Consider the following 13,194-nt stretch of genomic DNA (forward strand, 5'->3'; position numbering starts at 1 on the left):
CAGCAGCAGCAGCAAAGAGAGACAAATAAGTACTTTATAAATGTGTTAGTGAAGAGGAAAAGTTAAAATTTTACGTAAACTCCTGCTCGTCCTGCCTCTGTAACTCAGTTTGCTCATTGCAAAGTCTGGATCATGTAGGTCATGTAGTCTCAAAAAGTGGGGACTTACAATACTAGGAACTGGAGCTTATCTCACTCACCCTTGTCCTGCTCTTTGCAATTGCCCAGCCCCTGCAATCCTGCTTAACCATGCCTGTCCATGTAAAGCTCAGCCATTCATCTCCCCGTTTTGACCGCTGTTCCCACGTGTGAAACACTTTAGTTTAAACCAGCCTGTTGGCAGCTAGTGCTGTCCACTATAGTCTGTCTATAAAAACTCTGTAACTCCTTCGTTTGGGGCTTAGAGCTTGGAATGTTAACTCCTCTTGGCCTGCTGGCTTAACAAACCTGAGTTCTCCAACTCTCCGAGTGTGGTGCTTGGTTTCTCTATTACTGGTTTCTGCAACACTCCATGTGGAAGGAGTTCTGATCCTCACTCCTTGTGTAGCTTTGGGCAATCTAGAGGGTTTTTATTTTAACTTCCTGAGCCTCAGTTTCCTTTATTGTGTGAGGGGTATAGTAACATCTGCCTATGAGGAAACTTGTCAATTCCTTTAGTTGGGTCATGTGCCGGCTTCCAGCTGGCAAGGTGCGTGGGTGAGGTTGGACTTCTTAGCCCGGACTTTCATGCCCAAGAACTGCTTTCTCCTTGGATCTACCTTTTGTGATTAGATCCCACGATCCTGCTCCCCTGTCGGTATTCTGGGTACATTCTTTCTTTCCATTCCCCTTGAGAAATGGAATATTTCCTGACATACCACTAAACGAAGTCACAGCCATTAGCATTGCAGCCACCACTGAGGGTGAGCTGATGAGCCTGAGGGAACTTAGGAAGGAAAGAATACCTGCCATTTAGCAGCCTCAGACTATAGCCAGCCCCATAGTGAGCCCTGAGGAAATTCAGGATGTGAAAACACAGAATACTGGCCCCAGATAGGTGGATGCATATCAAAGGAATGATTTCAGTGAGCCTAGACTCTTGCATCTTCCCATACAAATACAAGTGCTAAATTCCTTGAGATATCTGGTTTTCTTTAATTAACAATAATGTTTTGACATTCAGACTTACCAGCCCTTTGTTACAAAACTGTGTAACCTGTCCCCCTGCCTTGCCTCCTTAGAGCAATTCTATCAGGGTTACTTGAGATGTTGCCTCCTGGGCTTGAAGTCTTAAAAATTCCCATTGAATAAAACATAACTTTAAACTTTTACGTTGTGAATATTTTTTAAGCAAACACCCCAAACACAGGTAAAGAGCCAACCTCAGGAGGATTGAAGTGATCCTTGCATTTGATGACTTAGATGTTTAGCAGTCCCTGTAGAGCAGTGCCAATGGACTTGAGGTTAGGTTGGATATAGAAGCCAGAATTCAAGAGTGAGGGAAGGGTCAGGTTGACTCCTGGTAGGAGTGCTGGCTACTCTCTCAAAGAAACTGCCTGGGAAGGAAAGGAGACACTTAAAGCAGTAACAGAGAGAACAGCACGATTGAGATGGGGACAATTTAAGCTGGAAGAGTTTTAAGTGTATTTTAAACCAAGGGTAAGGATTTAGTTGGCAATTTGATCTCTGGTGCCTCTGCCTTTTCTAAAACCTCCTTGAACATCTGGGAGTTCACGGTTCACATATTGCTGAAGCCTGGCTTGGAGACTTTTGAGCATGACTTTACCAGCGTGTGAGATGAGTGCAATTGTGCAGTAGTTTGAGCATTCTTTGGCATTGCCTTTCTTTGGGATTGGAATGAAGACTGACCTTTTCCAGTCCTGTGGCCTGTGGCCTCACAGTAATATGTGAACCGTAAACTCCCAGATGTTCAAGCAGGTTTTAGAAAAGGCAAAGGCACCAGAGATCAAATTGCCAACATCCACTGGATCATCGAGAAAGCAAGAGAGTTCCAGAAAAATATCTATTTCTGCTTCATTGACTATGCCAAAGCCTTTGACTGTGTGGATCACGATAAACTGTGAACATTCTGAAAGAGATGGGAATACCAGACCACCTGACCTGCCTCTTGAGAAACCTGTATGCAGGTCAGGAAGCAACAGTCAGAACTGTACATGGAACAACAGACTGGTTCCAAATAGGCAAAGGAGTGCGTCAAGGCTGTATATTGTCACCTTGCTTATTTAACTTATATGCAGAGTACATCATGAGGAACGCTGGGCTGGAAGAAGCACAAGCTGGAATCAAGATTGCCCGGAGAAATATCAAGAACCTCAGATATGCAGATGACACTACCCTTATGGTAGAAAGTGAAGAGGAACTAAAAAGCCTCTTGATGAAAGTGAAAGAGGAGAGTGAAAAGGTTGGCTTGAAGCTCAACATTCAGAAAACAAAGATCATGGCATCTGGTCCCATCACTTCATGGGAAATAGATGGGGAAACAGTGGAAGCAGTGTCAGACTTTATTTTTTTGGGCTCCAAAATCACTGCAGATGCTGATTGCAGCCATGACATTAAAAGACGCTTACTCCTTGGAAGGAAAGTTATGACCAACCTTGATAGTGTATTGAAAAGCAGAGACATTACTTTGCCAACCAAGGTCCGTCTAGTCAAGGCTATGGTTTTTCCCGTGGTCATGTATGGATGTGAGAGTTGGACTGTGAAGAAAGCTGATCGCCAAAGAATTGATGCTTTTGAGCTGTGGTGCTGGAGAAGATTCTTGAGAGTCCCTTGGACTGCAAGGAGATCCAACCAGTCCATTCTAAAGGAGATCAATCCTGGGTGTTCATTGGAAGGACTGATGCTAAAGCTGAAACTGCAATACTTTGGCCACCTCATGCGACGAGTTGACTCACTGGAAAAGACTCTGATGCTGGGAAAGGTTGGGGGCGGGAGGAGAAGGGGACGACGGAGAATGAGATGGCTGGATGGCATCACCGACTCTGTGGACATGAGTTTGAGTGAACTCTGAGAGTTGGTGATGGACAGGGAGGCCTGGCGTGCTGTGATTCATGGGGTCGTGGAGAGTTGGACACGACTGAGCGACTGAACTGAAGGATTTAGAGGAAAAAGAAAGATTGAATATACAAGTGCGAACAAGGTGAATTGTCTCCAAAGGAGGAAGGAGGACTGGATGGGAAAGCCTAGTTTAGAGGGATGGTTTGCATGGCATGAGGGACCCGCTCCAGAGGCTGCCCTGGGCTCTGGCCTGCCTTCTGGGTGCCTGGGGGCGGGGGTGGGGCAAGATGCCTTAGCCAGGGCTGGTCCCCTGAGATCGTCCCATGGGAAAAAGTCTAGAGGTAAGAACCACTCCAGTGAGGTGTTGCTGCTCCCAAATGGCCATGCAGAACCTCGGGACCTCATCTCCATGTGTGGATTTGAGTTGCTGTGGACACTGCACCCTCAAGAACTTTGCCTTTATATCAGGGGACTAAGGGCCTTTTTTGTTTTAGAGGGACAGAGAAAAGGATAACTCGAGATTCAGAGACGTTTGAATGGGGGAGAGAAGGGACATTGCAAGAACTCCTGTCAAATGCTTTTCTCAAGAAAGTGGAGGCAAGACCATCTGCTGAGTATGGCCAGGCAAGGGTGGAGTTCAGCCTTGGGGGATGGACAGTGTTAGGAAAAGAGACCGGAGAGTGAAACTTCAGAGGCATTGAACCATTATCTGAGGACCCAGCTTAGCCTAGAGATCTCAAGGATCCGGTCAATCTTTGTGATTTTCCTCTGCTCAGGGGCAGGAGGAGAGCGATCATCCAGGGATGCTGACTGGCTGGGGCAAGAGCATTCATACATCCAGATGCTGGCTTTTTAGTGGCTGATTGAGGGATCTAGGCAGGCTGAACCATATAAACAGAAACTCTGGGTCCAGATTTATTAGGAAAGGGCAGAAGGCATGGGGAGAGAGAAAATGGGTTGTCCCCTTACATTTGGGAAATGTATTGTGTACACAGTGAATGGAGTCTTAGGGCTCTCCAGAGGAACCAACAGGAAATTTATATTTATGATAAGGAGTTGGCTCAGGTGATTAAGGAGACTGACAATTCCTAAGATCTTTGGTGGATGATCTGGAGCCAAGGAGAGCCAATGTGTACTTCTAGCCCCAAAGCTGGCAGACTCCAGACCCTAGAAGATCACATGTTTCAATTTGAGTCTGTAGGCAGGAAAAGACCAGTGTTCTTGCTCAACAAGGGCTTCCCCGATGGCTCAGCGGGTAAAGAATCCACCTGCAACGCAGGAGACATAGGAGGAAATGCAACCCACTCCAGTATGCTTGCCTGGAAAATCCCATGGACAGAGGAACCTAGCAGGTTACAGTCCATGGGGTCGCAAAGAGTTAGACACGACTGAGCATGAGCGTGGATTTACTCAACATTTAGGCAGGGAGAGTTCATGTAATCTGAGAGGTCAACCTTTTTGTTCTATTCAAGCATTTAGCATTACAGAAGGCAATCTGCTTTACTCAGACTAGCAATTTAAATGTTCATTTCATTCAAGAGCACTCACAAACACACCCAGAAAAAATATTTGATTGAGAGTTTGGGGATCCTGTGCCCCAGTAAAACTGACACATAAGATTCTCCATCACACATGGGTTCCTGGCTGTCCTGAGGAGCATGCTTGCCAGTCCTGCCTGACAAGCCCAGGGTCGCAGCTGCAGGCTCATGTTAAATGTGCACCGATAGCTTGGTGCACCCATCCCCCACCCCAGTAATGGCTGGAGTGGAGGGAGCCCCAACTTCAGTGACAACCCATCACTTCATGGCAAATCGAAGGGGAAATAATGGGCTCCAAAATCACTGTGGATGGTGACTGCAGCCATGAAATTAAAAGTTGCTTGCTCCTTGGAAGAAAAGCCATGACAAGCCAAGACAGCGTATTAAAAAGCAGAGACATCACTTTGCCGACAAAGGTTCCTGTAGTCAAAGCTATGGTTTTTCCTGTAGTCATGTACGGATGTGAGAGTTGGACCGTAAAGAAGGCTGAGCACCAAAGAATTGATGCTTTTGAACTGCGGTGCTTTAAAAAGACTCTTGAGAGCCCCTTGGACAGTAAGGAGATCAAACCAGTCAATCCTAAAGGAAATCAGTCCTGATTATTCATTGGAAGGACTGATGCTGAAGCTCCAGTATTTTGGCCACCTGATGCGAAGAACTGATTCATTGGAAAAGACCCTGATGCTGGGAAAGACTGAAGTCAAGAGAAGAAGATGGTTGGATGGCAACATTGACTCAACAGACATGAGTTCGAGCAAATTCTGGGAGACAGTGAAGGACAGGGAAGCCTGGCGTGTTGCAGTCCTTGGGGCTGCAGAGTCAGACAAGACTGAGTGACTGAACAAAAACAGCAACATGAGAGAACCTCAAGGGGGCACCCCAGGCTCTCTCAACTCTGCAATCGGGACTTGGGCTGCCCTTATGGGACAGCCTACAGGAACCACTCCCTCAGACAGTGGCTCAGCCAGTAAAGACTCTGCCCGCAATGCAGGAGACCCAGTTTCAATCCCTGAGTCAGGAAGATCCACTGGAGAAGGAAATGGCAACCCACTCCAGTATTCTTGCCTGGAAAATCCCAAGGTCAGAGGAAACTGGTGGGCTGTGTACAGTCAACGGAGTCACAAAGAATCAGACACGACTGAGTGACTAACACTTTCCACTTTCTGGCTGCCCTTGTGGGGCAGAAACCACAGGAACCACTCCTTAGTGGACAATCACCCCATCCTTCTGCAGACTGGGGCTGGCACAGGCAGGCTGGTGGGTTGCCTCCCACCAGCAGTTGGTCACTGACCACTACAGGCAGTTTTCAGGATGCCATGCTCCTCAGCCATTCGCCACTAGCCTGAGACGTTCCTGTTAAACTGAAATTCAGTGACATTAAAGCCCTCTGCCTGGAGGCACTTTCAGTGGCTGCTGCAGACCTGCTTCCTGCAGGGGGAATGTTCTACAGCAACCAAACCCCATCAGCAGATTGGTCACCCTGTCAAAAGCCAGCCTGACCAGGTGACCCATGGCTTGTAGCACTTGCCTGTCTCCAGGGCTCTCCAAGACCAGTCTCCTTGTCTTCTTGTCTTGGCACTTCCATCGCTCGATTCCCTGGTTTTCTGATATTCATATCTTAGTTTCTATACCTGCCTCTGGCCTTCCCTCCCTCTCCCTGGTTTTGGGTCAGTGTAAGTTCTTTCTCTGGCTTGTTAACCTTAACTATCCCTGACTCCTGCCTCTCCAGGACACTTAGATTCTAGCAGCAGTGAGCCTGACCAACCCCCTTGATTTCATGCCAAGGTACAGAAGGTGATATGCTACTAAGTGCTTAACAACCAGCTACCTGAAAAAAAATGTGGCCCTGGTTTTGGTGTTTACTTATTTCCATGGTTTATGTATATACATGATGTATATACATAGCTGACTGCAAACTATGAGCAGTCTAACAACTGGCTCTCAAAATGCCAGAAAATTTAACAGTTGGCTTTTGTGAGACAGGATGAGCTGGCTCTAGCATCTCTGTTTCATATATATTATGGCTTCCTTTCCAATATTTCATTGCCTCACTGCCCAAACTTTAGAAATGACTATCTGTTTAGGGACTTCCCTGGTGGTCCAGTGGCTAAGAGGGTTGAGTTTCAAGAAGGAATTCATAGGGCCTGGACTCCATCTTAGGCCTGTTCATGCTGATCATGCTCAGCCACCTTTCCAATGGACTCTGAACTCTGTGTTTAGTGCCTATGAAAACGACAACAGAAGGATAAGACCCCCTCCTGACAGGGGAACCTTGAAGATCATATCTAGGTTACTCATCGCCTAAGAGGAAACATACACTAAGCACCCCTTCCTCCAGACAGGCCGTAAATTTTTCTGTATCTATCGGAGTGTAACCTCGGGCTTATTGATTATTGGCTAACTGTTTGTTTGAGCACATGAGCACATAGCACGTGAATGATGGGGTTACTGGGGTTGTATTTTCCTTGGTTATGTAAGTCTCAAGGAATTTGGAGTGGTGGGTTCAGACACGTACGCATGGGGTATAAAAGATTTTCCAAATGTTGGTTGGGGTCCTTGGCTAAGAGGAGACTCTGCCTTGGGCCCACCGGTGTGATAAACTGCACTCCACTATCTGCATTGTCCTTCTGAGTGAGTTTGTTTCCCAGAATGTGAGGCTACAACAAGTTCAGTCCCTAGTCGGGGAACTCAATCCCATATACCACAACTGTCAATAGGAGATTCCACAGGCCACGACTAAGAAAAAAAACAAGATCCCACACGTCACAATTAAAGACCCCGCATGCTGCAATGAAGATCGAAGGTCTGCGTGCTGCGACAAAGACCCAGAGCGGCTAATCAATAAATCCGAAAAAAAAGAGAGAGAAATGCCACTTTACCTGAATTTTGTGTCTATCATCATTTACTTAAAATCATGGTTTTATTTAAATTATATGTATGACTCAATAATATATTCTTTAATTTTGCTAGCTTTTGAACTCTATAAGAGTATAATGCTGAGAGCAGCAAACCTCTGGAATAGTCTTTTCTTCCCAATCTCAGTTCACTAGGATGTATTCATGGTGTTGCCTTTAACTATAGCTCATTCGTTTCCCTTGCTGTATAATATTTTATTGTTTAAATATATCAAATTTTATTTTCCAATTTATTGAGTAGGCATGGGGTTGCTTGCATTTCTTGATATTTTGAACACCACTGCTTTAAACATCCTTCTGTGTATGTGGCCTTGAGCTCCTGGTAATCGGTGTTACTTGTCCAGTGGTGGCCTCCCAAAATTCAGGTTTTGAAGCCTTAAACCCCAATGGTTATTTATCTCAAGATAGAGTCTTTAAGAGGTAATTAAAGTTGAATAAGGTTATGAGGTTGGGACTTTAATTTAATAGGATTGTGGTCTTGTAAGAAGTCCACACTGTGAGGATAGAGCGAGAAGACAACTGTCTGTAAGCCAGGAAGAGAGTGCTCAAAAGAAACTGACCTTGTTGGCATTCTGGTCCCAGACTTCCAGCCTCCAAAGCAACTTGTTTTCCTAGGGGTTTTACCAATTTACGCTCCTGTTGGCAATATACAAAAGTACTCACTGATGAATGAACTCTGCCACATCTTAATTTTTCCCAATTGAATGAATATTTAATGGCATCTACTTGTGAGCTTAATTTGCATTTTCCAGGTTACTAATGAGGTTGAGAATCTCTTTGTATGTCAGTATTCATGCGTATTTTGACTTCCATGAAAAATGTTTTCATGTCATTTGCTCTGTTTTCTTCTAGGTTGGTTATTGATTTACTTATATATTATTTATTTTATTTTTAAAAGGGATTTCTTTACATACCTTTATACCCATCTCTTATCAGTCATAAATGTTTCAAATACATTCTGCAAGTTTATAGATTTTCCTTTCACTTCCCATGAGGTTATGTTTTGAAGAACCAATCTTGGTTGTAGTGTAGTAAAGATTGTCAATACTTTCTTTATGGTTAGAGCTTTTTGGGTCTGGTTTAAGAAATCCTTCCTATTTGAATATCATAAAGATAAGCATATATTTTCTCTATATTTTAATGTTTTTTTTTTAAATTTTGTTCTAACCCCTTAATTTTTCTGGAATTTAAAAATGTTGCCTTTTGAATTGTTATTTCTTTTCTCATTGATCTGCCATGATACTTATATATATCAAAGTTTCATAAATGTCAGGTACTAATTCTGGCTTTTTTTTTTTTTTCCATTTTGTCTATTCTGCACAAATATAATGATTTATTAATGACTATATCTCTGGTTTTAGAATAAGTCTTGGGAATTTCCTGGTGGTCCAGTGGTTAGGATTTTGGGCTTTCCCTGCTGGGGTCCCAGGTTCTATTCCTGGTCAGAGAACTAAGGTCCTGCCAGCTGCACAATACAGCCAAAAAAAAAAGTCTTGAAATCTAGTAGAACAGGCCTGATATTAGGTTGTTTTAATCACTGTAGTTTTGGAATATGTCTCAGTGTTTTTGTAGGGCAGGTTCTTCCTCCCTTCTGCCATTTTTTTCTTTAAAAGTGTTTTGGCTATTCTTGGCCTTTTGCTCTTTCTTATATGTTTTAAGGTAAATTTGTAAAAATTTTTTAAATTAATTTTTAAATTGAAGGATAAATGCTTTACAGAATTTTGTTGTTTTCTGTCAAACCTCAACATGTACCTGTCAAACAGGTACACATATATCCCCTCCCTTTTGAACCTCCCTCCCATCTTCCCATCCCACCCCTCTAGGTTGATACAGAGCCCCTTTTTGAGTTTCTTAGCCATACAGCAAATCCCCATTGGCTGTCTATTTTGCATATGGTGATGTAAGTTTCCCTGTTACTCTCTCCATACATCCCACCCTCTGCTCCCCTCTCCCTGTGTCCACAAGTCTGTTCTCTGTGTCTGCTTCTCCACTGCTGCCCTGTAAGTAAATTCTTCAGTACCATTTTTCTAGATTCTGTATATATGCGTTAGAATATGATATTTATCTTCCTCTTTTGGATTTACTTCTCTCTGTATAATAGGTTCTAGGTTCATCCACTCGATTAGAACTGACTCAAATGCATTCCTTTTTATGACTGAGTAATATTCCATCGTGTACATGTACCACAGCTTCTTTATCCAGTCATCTGTCGATGGGCATCTAGGTTGCTTCCATGTTCTAGCTATTGTAAATAGTGCTGCAGTGAACAATGGGATACATGTGTCTTTTTCAATTTTGGTTTCTCAGGGTATATGCCTAGGAGTGGGATTGCAGGGTCATATGGTGGTTTTATTCCTAGTTTTTTTTTTTAAGGAATCTCCATACCATCTTCCATAGTGGCTGTATCAATTTACATTCCCACCAACAGTGCAAGAGAGTTCCCTTTTCTCCACACCCTCTCCAGCACTTATCATTTGCAGACTTTTTGATGATGGCCATTCTGACTGGTGTGAGGTGATATCTCATTGTAGTTTTGATTTGCATTTCTCTAATAATGAGTGATGTTGAGGATCTTTCATGTGTTTGTTAGCCATCTGTATGTCTTCTTTGGAGAAATGTCTGTTTAGGTCTTTTTCCCACTTTTTGATTGGGTTGTTTGTTTTTCTGGCATTGAGTTGTATGAGCTGCTTGTATATTTTGGAAATTAATCCTCTGTCAGTTGTTTCATTTGCTATTATCTTTTCCCATTTTGAGGGTTGTCTTTTCACCTTGCTTATAGTTTCCTTTGCTGTGCCAAAGCTTTTAAGTTTAATCAGGTCCTACTTGTTTACTTTTGTTTATATGCATTTGTAAAATTTGATGGATTTAGATTGCATTGACTCTAAAGATCTATTAGAGCTGAACTGACAACTTTGTGATATTAAGTTGACCTATTTGTGAATATGATATGTAATTTATTTAGGTCTTATTTTATGTAGTTCTATAAGATTTTATAATTTTTTTGTGTACAGCATACACATATTTTGTTTTTTAATTTTTGTTGCTTTTGTAGATATTGCATTTATAACTATATTTTCTAATTTTTTATTGCTAATTCATAAAAGTGCAACAGTTTATTCATCTGTCAACTCTATTCACCTCTCATTTTTAATAATTTATCTATTAATGTTTTTTGTTTTCTATGCAGATAATCATTCTTTGCAGAAAATAGCTTTCATTTTTTCATTCCTAGTTATTATACCTTTGTCCTCCCCACCCCACTTTTTTTTATCGTGCTGGCTACAGACTCTAGAAAATAGAATTAAAATGGTGATGGCAACTGTGTCTGTCTTGTTCCTGATTTTAAAGGGAATACTTTTTCTAATCTTTACCCATTTGAATAATGTTTCTTGGGGGTATTTTTGTAGGTTCCTTTAATGAGGTTAAGTAATTTCTACAATTCCTAATAAGTTTAAGGAATTCTCTACAATATCTAGTTCACTAAGAAAGTTTCTTAAAAATAGTTATGAATAGTTTTCAGTTTTATAGTAAATTAAAAAAATTAAAGCAGTCTCCCATTCTTGAGCTAAACCCAGTTTGCTTACTACATATTACTTCTTCCACACAATACTGGGTTCAGATTGCTAATATTTTGTTTAGGATTTTTGTATTTAAATTTATGAGTGTAATGGGTCTGGGTTTTGTATTAAATTCATAAAGATGAATTTAGATTGGATTTGCATTGACTCTAAAGTAATGTATGGAGCCCAGAAGGCTGTGAAAGTGGTGCTCAAGGTCTCCATGGTCGTGAACCTGTTGGAACTAGTGGATAGCTCAGCCACATTTGTCTGGATGGCGAGTGCAGCAGGAGACAGAGGAGGCCCCGGGACTCTCCCGCGGTCCATGGTATTTCCAGAGACTCCCCTCACCCCTGCCTATAATTCTTGCCTTCTCTCTCTCTTGCCCTCTGCCCTTGCCTGGGATCCCCAGTGCCTCAGTGTCCTAGTGATCTTGAGCTGAAGGCTCTGATTGAATTTGGGTGGCCTTGGTTAGTGGTAACGGGAAGCAGGATCTCAGTTCCCTGGCCAGAGACTGAAGCCAGGCCATGGTAATGAGAGCTCTGAATTCCAACCACTAGACCACGAGGGCCAGTGGCTAGTGGCAAGGCCCTGGCTTGTCTGCTTTGTAGAAATGAATTTCAACAAAGAGATGGAAAATAGTGAAACAAGTGTTTATTAGGAAGTAAAAAAACTACATGTGAATAGGCACAGATCAGTTCAGTTCAGTTCAGTCGCTCAGTCGTGTCCAACTCTTTGCGACCCCATGAATCACAGCACACCAGGCCTCCCTGTCCATCACCAACTCCCGGAGTTCACTCAAACTCATGTCCATCGAGTCGGTGATGCCATCCAGCCATCTCATTCTCTGTCGTCCCCGTCTCCTCCCACCCCCAATCGCTCCCAGCATCAGACTCTTTTCCAGTGAGTCAACTCGTCGCATGAGGTGGCCAAAGTATTGGAGTTTCAGCTTTAGCATCAGTCCTTCCAATGAACACCCAGGATTGATCTCCTTTAGAATGGACTGGTTGGATCTCCTTGCAGTCCAAGGGACTCTCAAGAGTCTTCTCCAGCACCGCAGTTCAAAAGCATGAATTCTTCGGCGATCAGCTTTCTTCACAGTCCAACTCTCACATCCATACATGACCACAGGAAAAACCATAGCCTTGACTAGACGGACCTTTGTTGGCAAAGTAATGTCTCTGCTTTTTAATATACTATCTAGGTTGGTCATAACTTTCCTTCCAAGGAGTAAGCATCTTTTAATTTCCTGGCTGTAATCAGCATCTGCAGTGATTTTGGAGCCCAAAAAAATAAAGTCTGACACTGTTTCCACTATTTCCCCATCTATTTCCCATGAAGTGATGGGACAAGATGCCATGATCTTAGTTTTCTGAATGTTGAGCTTCAAGCCAACTTTTTCACTCTCCTCTTTCACTTTCATCAAGAGGCTTTTGAATTCCTTTTCACTTTCTGTCATAAGGGTGGTGCCATCTGCATATCTGAGGTTATTGATATTTCTCCCAGCAATCTTGATTCCAGCTTGTGCTTCTTCCAGCCCAGCGTTCCTTATGATGTACTCTGCATATAAGTTAAATAAGCAGGGTGACAATATACAACCTTGACGTACTGCTTTTTCTATTTGGAACCAGTCACACATGCATGGGGTCAGAGAAAGTTGTGCTTCTGTGTATTTTATATGGGGCATTTCTTCTGGATTTCTTCTGGCCAATCATTTTATTTTACCTGGCTCTGAGTCTGTATTTGGTATACCTCAGGGTCCTCCACTCTTAGCCAAGGTGGATTCCAGTGCAGAGGCCTGTGGGAAGGTTGACACCATCTATTATGGGGTGACACCCTCTTCCTTTTTAGCCCCCCAAGAGCTTTTCTGTTCATGGGTGATTGGGAAAATCTCCTTGACCTCAAGAATTGAGAAATATGTATTTTCTTTATCTTTTATCTGGGCAGGACTTGGCTCCTCTCTGCCCCTGCTATTATGTTTATCTTGGAGTATCTGCCCACAGGGGATTCCCAGGAAGCTCAGTGGCAAATAATCTGCCTGCCAATACATGAGATGGGAGGGATGTGGGTTCAGTTCTTGGGTAGGAAAGATCCCCTGGAGCAGGAAATGGCAACACATTCTAGTACTATTGCCTGAAAACTTCCATGGACAGAGGAACCTGGTGGGCTATAGTCCATGAAATTGCTA

The sequence above is a fragment of the Moschus berezovskii genome, chromosome 14 (genome assembly GCF_049115385.1).
Source record: "Moschus berezovskii isolate FMDL1 chromosome 14, NW_MosBer_1.0, whole genome shotgun sequence".
Lineage (NCBI taxonomy): Eukaryota > Metazoa > Chordata > Mammalia > Artiodactyla > Moschidae > Moschus > Moschus berezovskii.